At 50.7% G+C, this 14,509-nt stretch overlaps 1 protein-coding gene across 1 annotated transcript in view; it reads right to left on the bottom strand.

Annotated features, from left to right (window-relative positions):
* The window catches only part of LOC135054818 (zinc finger protein OZF-like), a 58,325-nt gene extending 44,523 nt beyond the window's left edge, over positions 1-13,802 (bottom strand). The window contains exon 1 of the mRNA XM_063958191.1: positions 13,735-13,802. The gene's annotated coding sequence lies outside the window, so the exon portion shown is untranslated. The remainder of the gene's footprint in view (positions 1-13,734) is intronic.
* Between the last annotated feature and the right edge of the window lie 707 nt (positions 13,803-14,509).

The following is a 14,509-nucleotide window of genomic DNA, read 5'->3' as shown; positions in this document are numbered from 1 at the left end:
ACGGTTTTTAGGTCGACCTCACTTAGTTCGACAGTCATTAGATCGACCACTATTGCATTAGGTCGGCATTGTCATTAGGTCAACATGACAAAGGCGATATATGAAAAGGTTGACATGACTTTTTACAGTTTTTTTTTTCATTTCCTTCAACTTTGTCTTATTTTACGATCCACGTGGACTACTACTGGGAAGAGTAACCTGTGCCGAGGGCATCGGTAGTTTGATCGACATGCGGAGGGACGCGGTGCACTAACTTGGTTTCCCAGTCACTTTAAAAAGAAAATTACGCCAAAAACACTCTAAAAAGCCATGTCCACCTTTTCCGTGTCGACATGATGACTGTGTCGACCTTTTCAGGTGTTGACCTAGTCACTGTCGTCTAATAGTGGTCAACCTAATGAGTGTCAACCCAACAATCCACACCAGAGTAGGATATCAAGTGAGCAGTATGAGGTGGCATTAGGAGGATATCAGGTGAGCAGTATGAGGAGGCATTAGAGGGATATCAGGTGAGGGATATGAGGAAGCATTAGCAGGATATCAGGTGAGAGCTATGAGGCGGCATTAGGAGGCATTAGAGGGACATCTGGTGAGCGGTATGAGGAGGCAGCATTAGGAGGATATCAGGTGAGCGGTATGAGGTAGCATTAGGAGGATATCAGGTCAGCGGTATGAGGCAGCATTAGGAGAATATAAAGTGAACGGTATGAGGAGGCATTAGGAGGATATCAGGTTAGCAGTATGAGGAGGCAAAAGGAGGAAATCAGGTGAGCGGTATGAGGAGGCAAAAGGAGGATATCAGGTGAGTGGTGTGAGGCAGCATTAGGAGGAAATCAGGTGAGCGGTATGAGGCAGCATTAGGAGAGTTATGAGGAGGCAATAGGAGGATATCAGGTGAGCCATATGAGGAGGTATTAGGAGGATATCAGGTGAGGGATATGAGGAGGCATTAGGAGGATATCAGGTGAGAGATATGAGGCAGCATTAGGAGGATATCAGGTGAGAGATATGAGGCAACATTAGGAGAATAATAAGATTTTACTTACCGATAAATCTATTTCTCGGAGTCCGTAGTGGATGCTGGGGTTCCTGAAAGGACCATGGGGAATAGCGGCTCCGCAGGAGACAGGGCACAAAAAGTAAAGCTTTTCCAGATCAGGTGGTGTGCACTGGCTCCTCCCCCTATGACCCTCCTCCAGACTCCAGTTAGGTACTGTGCCCGGACGAGCGTACACAATAAGGGAGGATTTTGAATCCCGGGTAAGACTCATACCAGCCACACCAATCACACCGTACAACTTGTGATCTAAACCCAGTTAACAGTATGATAACAGCGGAGCCTCTGAAAGATGGCTTCCTTCAACAATAACCCGAATTAGTTAACAATAACTATGTACAATTATTGCAGATAATCCGCACTTGGGATGGGCGCCCAGCATCCACTACGGACTCCGAGAAATAGATTTATCGGTAAGTAAAATCTTATTTTCTCTATCGTCCGAGTGGATGCTGGGGTTCCTGAAAGGACCATGGGGATTATACCAAAGCTCCCAAACGGGCGGGAGAGTGCGGATGACTCTGCAGCACCGAATGAGAGAACTCCAGGTCCTCCTTAGCCAGAGTATCAAATTTGTAAAATTTTACAAACGTGTTCTCCCCTGACCACGTAGCTGCTCGGCAAAGTTGTAATGCCGAGACCCCTCGGGCAGCCGCCCAAGATGAGCCCACCTTCCTTGTGGAGTGGGCCTTTACAGATTTAGGCTGTGGCAGGCCTGCCACAGAATGTGCAAGTTGGATTGTGCTACAGATCCAACGAGCAATCGTCTGCTTAGACGCAGGAGCACCCATCTTGTTGGGTGCATACAATATAAACAACGAGTCAGATTTTCTGACTCCAGCTGTCCTTGCAATATATATTTTTAATGCTCTGACAGCGTCCAGTAACTTGGAGTCCTCCAAGTCACTTGTAGCCGCAGGCACTACAATAGGCTGGTTCAGATGAAATGCTGACACCACCTTAGGGAGAAAATGCGGACGAGTCCGCAGTTCTGCCCTGTCCGAATGGAAAATCAGATATGGGCTTTTGTAAGATAAAGCTGCCAGTTCTGACACTCTCCTGGCCGAAGCCAGGGCTAGAAGCATGGTCACTTTCCATGTGAGATATTTCAAATCCACCTTCTTTAGTGGTTCAAACCAATGAGATTTTAGAAAGTCCAAAACCACATTGAGATCCCACGGTGCCACTGGAGGCACCACAGGAGGCTGTATATGTAGCACTCCCTTAACAAAGGTCTGGACTTCAGGGACTGAAGCCAATTCTTTTTGAAAGAAAATCGACAGGGCCGAAATTTGAACCTTAATAGATCCCAATTTGAGACCCATAGACAATCCTGATTGCAGGAAATGTAGGAATCGACCCAGTTGAAATTCCTCCGTCGGAGCACTCCGATCTTCGCACCACGCAACATATTTTCGCCAAATTCGGTGATAATGTTGCACGGTTACTTCCTTCCTTGCTTTAATCAAAGTAGGAATGACTTCTTCCGGCATGCCTTTTTCCTTTAGGATCCGGCGTTCAACCGCCATGCCGTCAAACGCAGCCGCGGTAAGTCTTGAAACAGACAGGGACCCTGCTGAAGCAAGTCCCTCCTTAGAGGTAGAGGCCACGGATCTTCCGTGATCATCTCTTGAAGTTCCGGGTACCAAGTCCTTCTTGGCCAATCCGGAACCACTAGTATCGTCCTTACGCCTCTTTGCCGTATAATTCTCAATACTTTTGGTATGAGAGGCAGAGGAGGAAACACATACACCGACTGGTACACCCAAGGCGTTACCAGCGCGTCCACAGCTATTGCCTGCGGATCTCTTGACCTGGCGCAATACCTGTCCAGTTTTTTGTTGAGGCGAGACGCCATCATGCCCACCATTGGTCTTTCCCAACGGGTTACCAGCAAGTGGAAGACTTCTGGATGAAGTCCCCACTCTCCCGGGTGAAGATCGTGTCTGCTGAGGAAGTCTGCTTCCCAGTTGTCCACTCCCGGGATGAACACTGCTGACAGTGCTATCACATGATTCTCTGCCCAGCGAAGAATCCTTGCAGCTTCTGCCATTGCACTCCTGCTTCTTGTGCCGCCCTGTCTGTTCACATGGGCGACTGCCGTGATGTTGTCCGACTGGATCAACACCGGTTTTCCCTGAAGCAGAGGTTCTGCCTGGCTTAGAGCATTGTATATTGCTCTTAGTTCCAGAATGTTTATGTGAAGAGACGTTTCCAGGCTCGTCCATACTCCCTGGAAGTTTCTTCCTTGTGTGACTGCTCCCCAGCCTCTCAGGCTGGCGTCCGTGGTCACCAGGATCCAATCCTGTATGCCGAATCTGCGGCCCTCCAATAGATGAGCACTCTGCAACCACCACAGAAGAGACACCCTTGTCCTTGGAGACAGGGTTATCCGCAGGTGCATCTGAAGATGCGACCCTGACCATTTGTCCAACAGATCCCTTTGGAAAATTCTTGCGTGGAATCTGCCGAATGGAATTGCTTCGTAAGAAGCCACCATTTTTCCCAGGACACTTGTGCATTGATGTACAGACACCTTTCCTGGTTTTAGGAGGTTCCTGACAAGCTCGGATAACTCCTTGGCTTTTTCCTCCGGGAGAAAAACCTTTTTCTGAACCGTGTCCAGAATCATCCCTAGGAACAGCAGACGAGTTGTCGGCATTAACTGGGATTTTGGAATATTCAGAATCCACCCGTGCTGTTTTAGCACTTCTTGCGACAGTGCTAATCCCATCTCTAGCTGTTCTCTGGACCTTGCCCTTATTAGGAGATCGTCCAAGTATGGGATAATTAATATGCCTTTTCTTCGAAGAAGAATCATCATCTCGGCCATTACCTTTGTAAAGACCCGAGGTGCCGTGGACAAACCAAACGGCAGCGTCTGAAACTGATAGTGACAGTTTTGTACAACGAACCTGAGGTACCCCTGGTGTGAGGGGTAAATTGGAACGTGGAGATACGCATCCTTGATGTCCAAGGATACCATAAAGTCCCCTTCTTCCAGGTTCGCTATCACTGCTCTGAGTGACTCCATCTTGAACTTGAACTTCTTTATGTACAGGTTCAAGGACTTCAGATTTAGAATAGGCCTTACCGAGCCATCCGGCTTCGGTACCACAAAAAGAGTGGAATAATACCCCTTCCCTTGTTGTAGAAGAGGTACCTTGACTATCACCTGCTGAGAGTACAGCTTGTGAATGGCTTCCAAAACCGTCTCCCTTTCGGAGGGGGACGTTGGTAAAGCAGACTTCAGGAAACGGCGAGGTGGATCTGTCTCTAATTCCAACCTGTACCCCTGAGATATTATCTGCAGGATCCAGGGATCTACCTGCGAGTGAGCCCACTGCGCGCTGTAATTTTTGAGACGACCACCCACCGTCCCCGAGTCCGCTTGAGAAGCCCCAGCGTCATGCTGAGGCTTTTGTAGAAGCCGGGGAAGGCTTCTGTTCCTGGGAAGGAGCTGCCTGTTGCTGTCTCTTCCCTCGACCTCTGCCTCGTGGCAGATATGAATAGCCCTTTGCTCTCTTATTTTTAAAGGAACGAAAGGGCTGCGGTTGAAAAGTCGGTGCCTTTTTCTGTTGGGGAGTGACTTGAGGTAGAAAGGTGGATTTCCCGGCTGTAGCCGTGGCCACCAAATCTGATAGACCGACTCCAAATAACTCCTCCCCTTTATACGGCAAAACTTCCATATGTCGTTTTGAATCCGCATCGCCTGTCCACTGTCGCGTCCATAAAGCTCTTCTGGCCGAAATGGACATAGCACTTACCCGTGATGCCAGTGTGCAGATATCCCTCTGTGCATCACGCATATAAAGAAATGCATCCTTTATTTGTTCTAACGACAGTAAAATATTGTCCCTGTCCAGGGTATCAATATTTTCAATCAGGGACTCTGACCAAACTACCCCAGCACTGCACATCCAGGCAGTCGCTATAGCTGGTCGTAGTATAACACCTGCATGTGTGTATATACTTTTTTGGATATTTTCCATCCTCCTATCTGATGGATCTTTAAGTGCGGCCGTCTCAGGAGAGGGTAACGCCACTTGTTTAGATAAGCGTGTTAGCGCCTTGTCCACCCTAGGAGGTGTTTCCCAGCGCTCCCTAACCTCTGGCGGGAAAGGGTATAATGCCAATAATTTCTTTGAAATTATCAGCTTTTTATCAGGGGCAACCCACGCTTCATTACACACGTCATTTAATTCTTCTGATTCAGGAAAAACTATAGGTAGTTTTTTCACACCCCACATAATACCCTGTTTAGTGGTACCTGTAGTATCAGCTAAATGTAACGCCTCCTTCATTGCCAAAATCATATAACGTGTGGCCCTACTGGAAAATACGGTTGATTCGTCACCGTCACCACTGGAGTCAGTGCCTGTGTCTGGGTCTGTGTCGACCGACTGAGGCAAAGGGCGTTTCACAGCCCCTGACGGTGTTTGAGTCGCCTGGACAGGCACTAATTGATTGTCCGGCCGTCTCATGTCGTCAAACGACTGCTTTAGCGTGTTGACACTATCCCGTAGTTCCATAAATAAAGGCATCCATTCTGGTGTCGACTCCCTAGGGGGTGACATCCTCATATTTGGCAATTGCTCCGCCTCCACACCAATATCGTCCTCATACATGTCGACACACACGTACCGACACACAGCAGACACACAGGGAATGCTCCTAACGAAGACAGGACCCACTAGCCCTTTGGGGAGACAGAGGGAGAGTTTGCCAGCACACACCAAAAGCGCTATATATAACAGGGATAGCCTTATAATAAGTGCTCCCTTATAGCTGCTTTATATATATCAAAATATCGCCATAAATTTGCCCCCCCTCTCTGTTTTACCCTGTTTCTGTAGTGCAGTGCAGGGGAGAGACCTGGGAGCCGTCCTGACCAGCGGAGCTGTGAGAGGAAATGGCGCCGTGTGCTGAGGAGATAGGCCCCGCCCCTTTTCCGGCGGGCTCGTCTCCCGCTATTTAGTGAATCCAGGCAGGGGTTAAATATCTCCATATAGCCTCTGGGGGCTATATGTGAGGTATTTTTAGCCTTTATATAGGTTACATTTGCCTCCCAGGGCGCCCCCCCCCAGCGCCCTGCACCCTCAGTGACTGCGTGTGAAGTGTGCTGAGAGGAAAATGGCGCACAGCTGCAGTGCTGTGCGCTACCTTTAGAAGACTGCAGGAGTCTTCAGCCGCCGATTCTGGACCTCTTCTGACTTCAGCATCTGCAAGGGGGCCGGCGGCGCGGCTCCGGTGACCATCCAGGCTGTACCTGTGATCGTCCCTCTGGAGCTGATGTCCAGTAGCCAAGAAGCCAATCCATCCTGCACGCAGGTGAGTTCACTTCTTCTCCCCTCAGTCCCTCGTTGCAGTGATCCTGTTGCCAGCAGGACTCACTGTAAAATAAAAAACCTAAGCTAAACTTTTTCTAAGCAGCTCTTTAGGAGAGCCACCTAGATTGCACCCTTCTCGGCCGGGCACAAATATCTAACTGGAGTCTGGAGGAGGGTCATAGGGGGAGGAGCCAGTGCACACCACCTGATCTGGAAAAGCTTTACTTTTTGTGCCCTGTCTCCTGCGGAGCCGCTATTCCCCATGGTCCTTTCAGGAACCCCAGCATCCACTAGGACGATAGAGAAATAAAGTTAACGGTATGAGGAGGTATTAGGAGGATATCAGGTGAGGGATATGAGGCAGCATTAGAAGGATATCAGGAGTGTGTAATGAGGAGGCATTAGGGGGATATCAGGTGAGCGGTATGAGGAGGCATTAGGAGGATATCAGGTGAGCGGTATGAGGAGGCATTAGGGGGATATCAGGTGAGCGGTATGAGGAGGCATTAGGAGGATATCAGGTGAGAGATATGAGGCAGCATTAGGAGGATATCAGGTGAGAGGTATGAGGCAGCATTAGAAGGATATCAGGAGTGTGTAATGAGGAGGCATTAGGGGGATATCAGGTGAGCGGTATGAGGAGGATATCATGTGAGGACTATGAGGAGGCATAAAGGAGATATCAGGTGAGCGGTATGAGGCAGCATTAGGAGGATATCAGGTGAGCGGTATGAGGCAGCATTAGGATAATATAAAGTGAACGGTATGAGGAGGCAATAGGAGGATATCAGGTGAGCGGTATGAGGAGGTATTAGGAGGATATCAGGTGAGGGATATGAGGCAGCATTAGGAGGATATCAGGAGTGCGTAATGAGGAGGCATTAGGGTAGGGGTGGGCAAAATGCAGCCCGCGGGCCGGATGCGGCCCGCAAACCGATCTTGCCCGGCCCACTGCCTCCCACCAGCGAGCAATGACAAGCGGCCTGACCGGCTGAGCTGCTTGTCATTGCTCTGCACTGCAGTACCTCCAAGCTGCCAGTGGCGCCTCCCTCCCCTGCTGCTGTGTTGTAGCAGCCTCCTCCAGAGTCCCCAGTGACAACGGCTGATTCAGCCGAGAAGGGGGCGGGGCTACGTGCCGATGAGGGGGCGGAGCTACACGGGACCTCAGGGGGCGGGGCTACACGGGACAAGAGCCAGACTGCTACATAACAGATCCATCCTTCCTGCCACTGCCAGCCAAATCAGAGAGTAAATGGGAAAAGTGAAAGAAAGTGTGTGTGTGTGTGTGATAGTGTGCATATATTTGTGTGTGCGGGCAGTGGCGTCAGACTGTTTTTAGGTTTGGGGGAGAGATCTTTAGCTCTCGCTGTACCAACCCCTCCCGTGTTCTATCACCATGTCACCCCCATGTTCTGTCACTATGTAACCCCCCCCCCCCTGTGTTCTGTCACTGAGTCACCCCCCCCCCATGTTCTGTCACTGTCACCCCCACTGTGTTCTGTCACTGTCACCCCCGTGTTCTGTCACTATGTCACACCCCCCGTGTTCTATCACTGAGTCACCTCCTCGTGTTCTGTCACTGTGTCAAACCCCCGTGTTCCGTCACTGTGTCACCTCCCCGTGTTCTGTCACTGTCACCCTCCCCCCGTGTTCTGTCACTATGTCACACCCCCCATGTTCTGTCACTGTGTCACCTCCCTGTGTTCTGTCACTGTGTCACACCCCCGTGTTCTGTCACTGTGTCACCTCCCCGTGTTCTGTCGCTGTCAACCCCACCATGTTCTGTCACCATGTCACCCCCCCAGTGTTCTGTCACTGTGTCACCCCTCATGTTCTGTCACTGTGTCACACCCCCCGTGTTCTGTCACTGTGTCACCTCCCCGTGTTCTGTCACTGTCACCCCCCCCCCCCCGTGTTCTGTCACTATGTAACACCCCCAATGTTCTGTCACTGTGTCACACCCCCCATGTTCTGTCGCTGTCTCACCTCCCCGTGTTCTGTCGCTGTCAACACCACCATGTTCTGTCACCCCCCCGTGTTCTGTCACTGTCACCCCCACCGTGTTTTGTCACCCCCCCTCCCCGTGTTCTTTCACTGTGTCACCCCCCCCATGTACTGTCACCGTGTCACACATCCGTGTTCTGTCACTGTCACCCCCACCGTGTTCTGTCACTGTGTCACATCCCCCGTGTTCTGTCACTGTCACCCCCCTCCCCGTGTTCTGTCACCGTGTCACCCCCACCATGTTCTGTCACTGTCACCCCCCCCTCCCCGTGTTCTTTCACTGTGTCACACCCCCCATGTTCTGTCACCGTGTCTCCCCCCCCGTGTTCTGTCACTGTCACCCCCCCCCCGTGTTCTGTCACTGTGTCACCCCCACTGTTTTCTGTCACTGTGTCACACACCCGTGTTCTGTCACTGTCACCCCCCCTCCCCGTGTTCTGTCACCCCCACCGTGTTCTGTCACTGTGTCACACACCCGTGTTCTGTCACAGTGTCAGCATTAGGAGGATATCAGGAGTGCGTAATGAGGAGGCATTAAGGTAGGGGTGGGCAAAATGCAGCCCGCGGGCCGGATGCGGCCCGCAAACCGATCTTGCCCGGCCCACTGCCTCCCACCAGCGAGCAATGACAAGCGGCCTGACCGGCTGAGCTGCTTGTCATTGCTCTGCACTGCAGTACCTCCAAGCTGCCAGTGGCGCCTCCCTCCCCTGCTGCTGTGTTGTAGCAGCCTCCTCCAGAGTCCCCAGTGACAACGGCTGATTCAGCCGAGAAGGGGGCGGGGCTACGTGCCGATGAGGGGGCGGGGCTACACGGGACCTCAGGGGGCGGGGCTACACGGGACAAGAGCCAGACTGCTACAGAACAGATCCATCCTTCCTGCCACTGCCAGCCAAATCAGAAAGTAAATGGGAAAAGTGAAAGAAAGTGTGTGTGATAGTGTGCATATATTTGTGTGTGCGGGCAGTGGCGTCAGACTGTTTTTAGGTTTGGGGGAGAGATCTTTAGCTCTCGCTGTACCAACCCCTCCCGTGTTCTATCACCATGTCACCCCCATGTTCTGTCACTATGTAACCCCCCCCCCCCTGTGTTCTGTCACTGAGTCACCCCCCCCCCACCTCCCCGTGTTCTGTCACTGTCACCCCCCCCCCGTGTTCTGTCACTATGTAACACCCCCAATGTTCTGTCACTGTGTCACACCCCCCATGTTCTGTCGCTGTCTCACCTCCCCGTGTTCTGTCGCTGTCAACACCACCATGTTCTGTCACCCCCCCGTGTTCTGTCACTGTCACCCCCACCGTGTTTTGTCACCCCCCCTCCCCGTGTTCTTTCACTGTGTCACCCCCCCCATGTTCTGTCACCGTGTCACACATCCGTGTTCTGTCACTGTCACCCCCACCGTGTTCTGTCACTGTGTCACACCCCCCGTGTTCTGTCACTGTCACCCCCCTCCCCGTGTTCTGTCACCGTGTCACCCCCACCATGTTCTGTCACTGTCACCCCCCCTCCCCGTGTTCTTTCACTGTGTCACACCCCCCATGTTCTGTCACCGTGTCTCCCCCCCCGTGTTCTGTCACTGTCACCCCCCCCCTGTGTTCTGTCACTGTGTCACCCCCACTGTTTTCTGTCACTGTGTCACACACCCGTGTTCTGTCACAGTGTCACCCCCCCTCCCCGTGTTCTGTCACCGTGTCACACCCCCCATGTTCTGTCACCCCCACCGTGTTCTGTCACTGTGTCACACCCCCCGTGTTCTGTCACTCCCACCGTGTTCTGTCACCGTGTCACCCCCACCGTGTTCTGTCACTGTGTCACCCCCACCGTGTTCTGTCACCGTGTCACACCTTTCCCCTGGGGCCATAAGACACTGGATAATTTGCTTGCTGCACAATAATTATCCTAAATAAAATGTTAATGTGTAAAAAGGCTCTCTACCTGCCGTAATGTGTGTAAAAGGGTCTCTAGCTGGTGTAATGTGTGTAAGTGGCACAATTTGAATAATGGAGACTATTGTGCAGCCTAATATGAATCTGTATTATTTTTTGCCCACACCCCTTCCACATGAAGCCACGTCCCTATATTTTTGGCAAGTGGGGCGAGCTGCTATTTTGTATGTGGCCCTCGGATACTGACAGGAAATGTCAAGTGGCCCCTCAGCTGAAATAATTGCCCACCCCTGCATTAGGGGGATATCAGGTGAGCGGTATGAGGAGGCATTAGGAGGATATCATGTGAAGACTATTAGGCCCTACACATTTGGCGATATTCTGAAAGATATGAACGATCTCGTTCATAAATGAACGAGAACTCGTTCATATCTTTCAGTGTGGAGACTTAAGCGATGAACGATGCGCGTCCCCGCGCTCGTTCATCGCTGGTCTCCCGTCGGCTGTGCATGCAGGCCAATATGGACGATCTCGTCCATATTTGCCTGCACTTCAATGCAGCCGGGTGACGGGGGGAGTGAAGAAACTTCACTCCCCCCGTCACTGCCCCCCCGCCGCCGGGTTGCTCGTCGGCCGTATCGGCCGTCGGGCACCTCGGCGGCACATCGCCAAGTGAGTAGGGCCCTTATGAGGAGGCATTAGGGGGATATCAGGTGAGCGGTATGAGGCAGCATTAGGAGGATATCAGGTGAGAGGTATGAGGCAGCATTAGGAGGATATCAGGTGAGAGATATGAGGCAACATTAGGAGGATATCAGGTGAGAGATATGAGGCAACATTAGGAGGATATCAGGAGTGCGTAATGAGGAGGCATTAGGGGGATATCAAGTGAGCGGTATGAGGAGGCATTAGGAGGATATCATGTAAGGACTATGAGGAGGCATTAGGAAGATATCAGGTGAGCGGTATGAGGCAGCATTAGAATATAAAGTGAACTGTATGAGGAGGCAATAGGAGGATATCAGGGGAGCGGTATGAGGAGGCATTAGGGGGATACCAGGTGAGAGATATGAGGCAGCATAAAGAGGAAATCAGGTGAGCGGTATGAGGAGGCATTAGGACAGGGGTGGGCAATTATTTCAGCTGGGGGGCCGCTTAACACTTCCAGCGAATATTCGAGGGCCACACACAAAATACTCAAAAAGAGATCCCTTTTTACACATTACGGCAGACAGCGTGCCCTTTTTACACATTACGGCAGCAAGCGCCCCCGTTTTTACACATTACGGCAGACAGCATCCCCTTTTTACACATTACGGCAGACATCGACCCCGTTTTTATACATTACGGCAGACAGTGCCCCCGTTTTTACACATTACGGCAGACAGCACCCCCCGTTTTACACATTACGGCAGACAGCACCCCCGTTTTTATAATTACGGCAGACAGCGCCCCCGTTTTTACACATTACGGCAGACAGCGCCCCCGTTTTTACACATTACGGCAGACAGCACCCCCGTTTTTACACATTACGGCAGACAGTCCCTACCCCCCTTTCCCCACCCTCCCCTAAACCTATATAGCAGTCCTTACCCCCCCCCCCCCACACTCCCCTAAACCCATACAACAGTTTTTAACTCCCCTCCCCATAACTTATAGGGCAGCTTTAGCTTTATCCAGGGGGTTTACCTATTTCTCAGTGACGATCCGCGCTGCTGCTTCTCCCCGCTGGCCGCCGTTTCTTCTCCCCACTGGCCTCCGCTTGTGCTCCCCACTGGCCGCTTCGTTCTGCTCCGAGTCCCACTCTGCAGTGCCCGCCCAGCGCCGCCCCCCGTGACGCCCAGCGCCGCCCCCCGTGACGCCCAGCGCATGAGATAGAGGAAATCCCGGTCAGCTGACCATGTGACGTGACCGGGATTTCCTCAGCGGCGCCGCGTCTGCGAGCAGTGCAATGACAAGCGGCCTGTCGAGCCTCTTGTCATTGCACTCTGGTGGGGCACAGCGGGCCAGGCAGGATCGGTCCGCGGGCCGCATCCGGCCCGCGGGCCACATGTTGCCCACCCCTACATTAGGAGGATATCATGTGAGGACTATGAGGAAGCATTAGGGAGATATCATGTGAGTGTTATGAGTAGGCATTAGGAGGATGTCAGGTGAGCGGTATGAGGCAGCATTAGGAGAATATAAATTGACCGGTATGAGGCAGCATTAGGAGGATATCAGGTGAGTGGCATGAGGAGGATATCAGGTGAGGGATATGAGGAGGCATTAGGAGGATATCAGGTGAGAGATATGAGGCAGCATTAGGAGGATATCAGGTGAGAAATATGAGGAGGCATTAGGAGGATATCAGGTGAGAGATATGAGGCAGCATTAGGAGGATATCAGATGAGCGGTATGAGGCAGCATTAGGAGGATATCAGGTGAGCGGTATGAGGAGGCATTAGGAGAATATCAGGTGAGGACTATGAGGAGGCATTAGGAGGATATCAGGTGAGAACTATGGGGAGACATTAAAAGGGGAAGTGGCCTCACGTGGATGATGCAATCGTGAGGCACGCCTCCAATTTTTATCACAATGGGGGCATGACCAGCGCTCTGTGAGATGAGGAGGATATCGGTGAGCGGTATGAGGATATTTTAGGAGTATATCAGGTAGGAGGTATGAGGTGGCGTTAGGAGGATAAAAGGTAAGCAGTGTAACAAGAAATGTCAGGATGGTGTCTGCACTTGATTGGATGTAATCACACCTATACTAGTACTCATTCTTAAACTCGGTCCTCAGGACCCCAAACAGCTCTCATTTCCCAAGTCAGCCAGCAGGTGCACTCATTACTGACACTTTTTAATGATGCACAGGTGGAGCTAATTATTTAATTAGCGATTCTGTGAGGAGGCCTGAAAAACATGCACTGCGTGGGGTCTTGAGGACCAAGTTTGATAACCTGTGCTCTAACGCATACTTGCCTACCTGATCCTCTCCATGAGGGAGAAAATGCTCTGTTCCTGGACTTTCCTGGTAATGTGTGATTGCCATCACCTGTGGTGAAACACCTTTCTTATCAATTAACTAGCTCACCTCAGATGATGGCAATCATACATTACCAGGAAAGTCCAGGGTCAGGAAGGCAAGTATGAGATAGAGAGATATATATAATATTTTTATTTTATTTTTTTGTTTAGGCTAATTTGGTAACTGATGAAACCACAACACAAAAAAAAAATAGGAAAACTATAAAAAAATCAGATTTAAAACAAGAGAAACGTCCAATGTGTCCTGATGAAAACACAGGGCATCCTCTGTAGCCACCTCTGCATGTTGCTGCTTATTAGGCAATGCGGTGGTGGGGGCCAGCTGGATGCCACATAGCTATGAGGAGTCATGCGTCCAATATATATTTACCTACCTGTATGTTACTCATTATATCTCACTATACATTCATGTAAACAAAGTACATACCGCACCAACCACTGCTCTAACCCCGGAAAATATTGTACGGCCAACTTCCGGCCTGTGCGTTCCACCCGATATCCGATCATGCATTCCACAAACTTCCGCATTATGCGTTCCACACGTCTTTCGGCCTGTGCGCTCCATTCTAATCGCGAGTTGTGCGTTCCACGTACAGGAAATGTTTTTTCTTCAATAACAACTTTCGGATAGAAGGGTGGAGACATTTTGGTGCCTGGCAGTAGATATTGCTAATGATATTTACTATGATAAAATCTTTGGACCTGACCCAGGGGTTCTGTGATTATAGAACTCTTGCAGGAAGCTCTGGTCACCTGTTATTTTAACAAAATGTGGAGCGAGCACTGATGCCCTGTTATTTATATTCAGGTAAAGCAGTGTCTGGTGCCCTATTATTACTCAGGTAGAGCAGACTCTGGTGTCCTGTTATTACTCAGGTAGAGCAGACTCTGGTGTCCTGTTATTAATATTAAGGTAGTGCAAACTCTGGTGCCATATTATTAACATTCATGTTGTACAGCAGACGCTGGTGCCCTATTATTATTCAGGTAGAGTAGACTCTGCTGCCCTATTATTCAGGTAGAGCGAATTCTGGTGGCATTATTTATGTTTAAGTAAGTAAGACTCTGGTGTCCTGTTATTACTCAGGTAGAGCAGACTCTGGTGCCCTGTAATTAATATTCAGGCAGAGCAGACTCTGGTGCCCTGTTATTAATATGCAGGTAGAGCAGTCTCTGGTGCCCTGTCATTAATATGCAGGTAG

This window comes from Pseudophryne corroboree, chromosome 3 (assembly GCF_028390025.1).
Source record: "Pseudophryne corroboree isolate aPseCor3 chromosome 3, aPseCor3.hap2, whole genome shotgun sequence".
Lineage (NCBI taxonomy): Eukaryota > Metazoa > Chordata > Amphibia > Anura > Myobatrachidae > Pseudophryne > Pseudophryne corroboree.
Note: the sequence above shows the minus strand (reverse complement) of the source record. Positions and strands in the feature narration are given on the sequence as shown.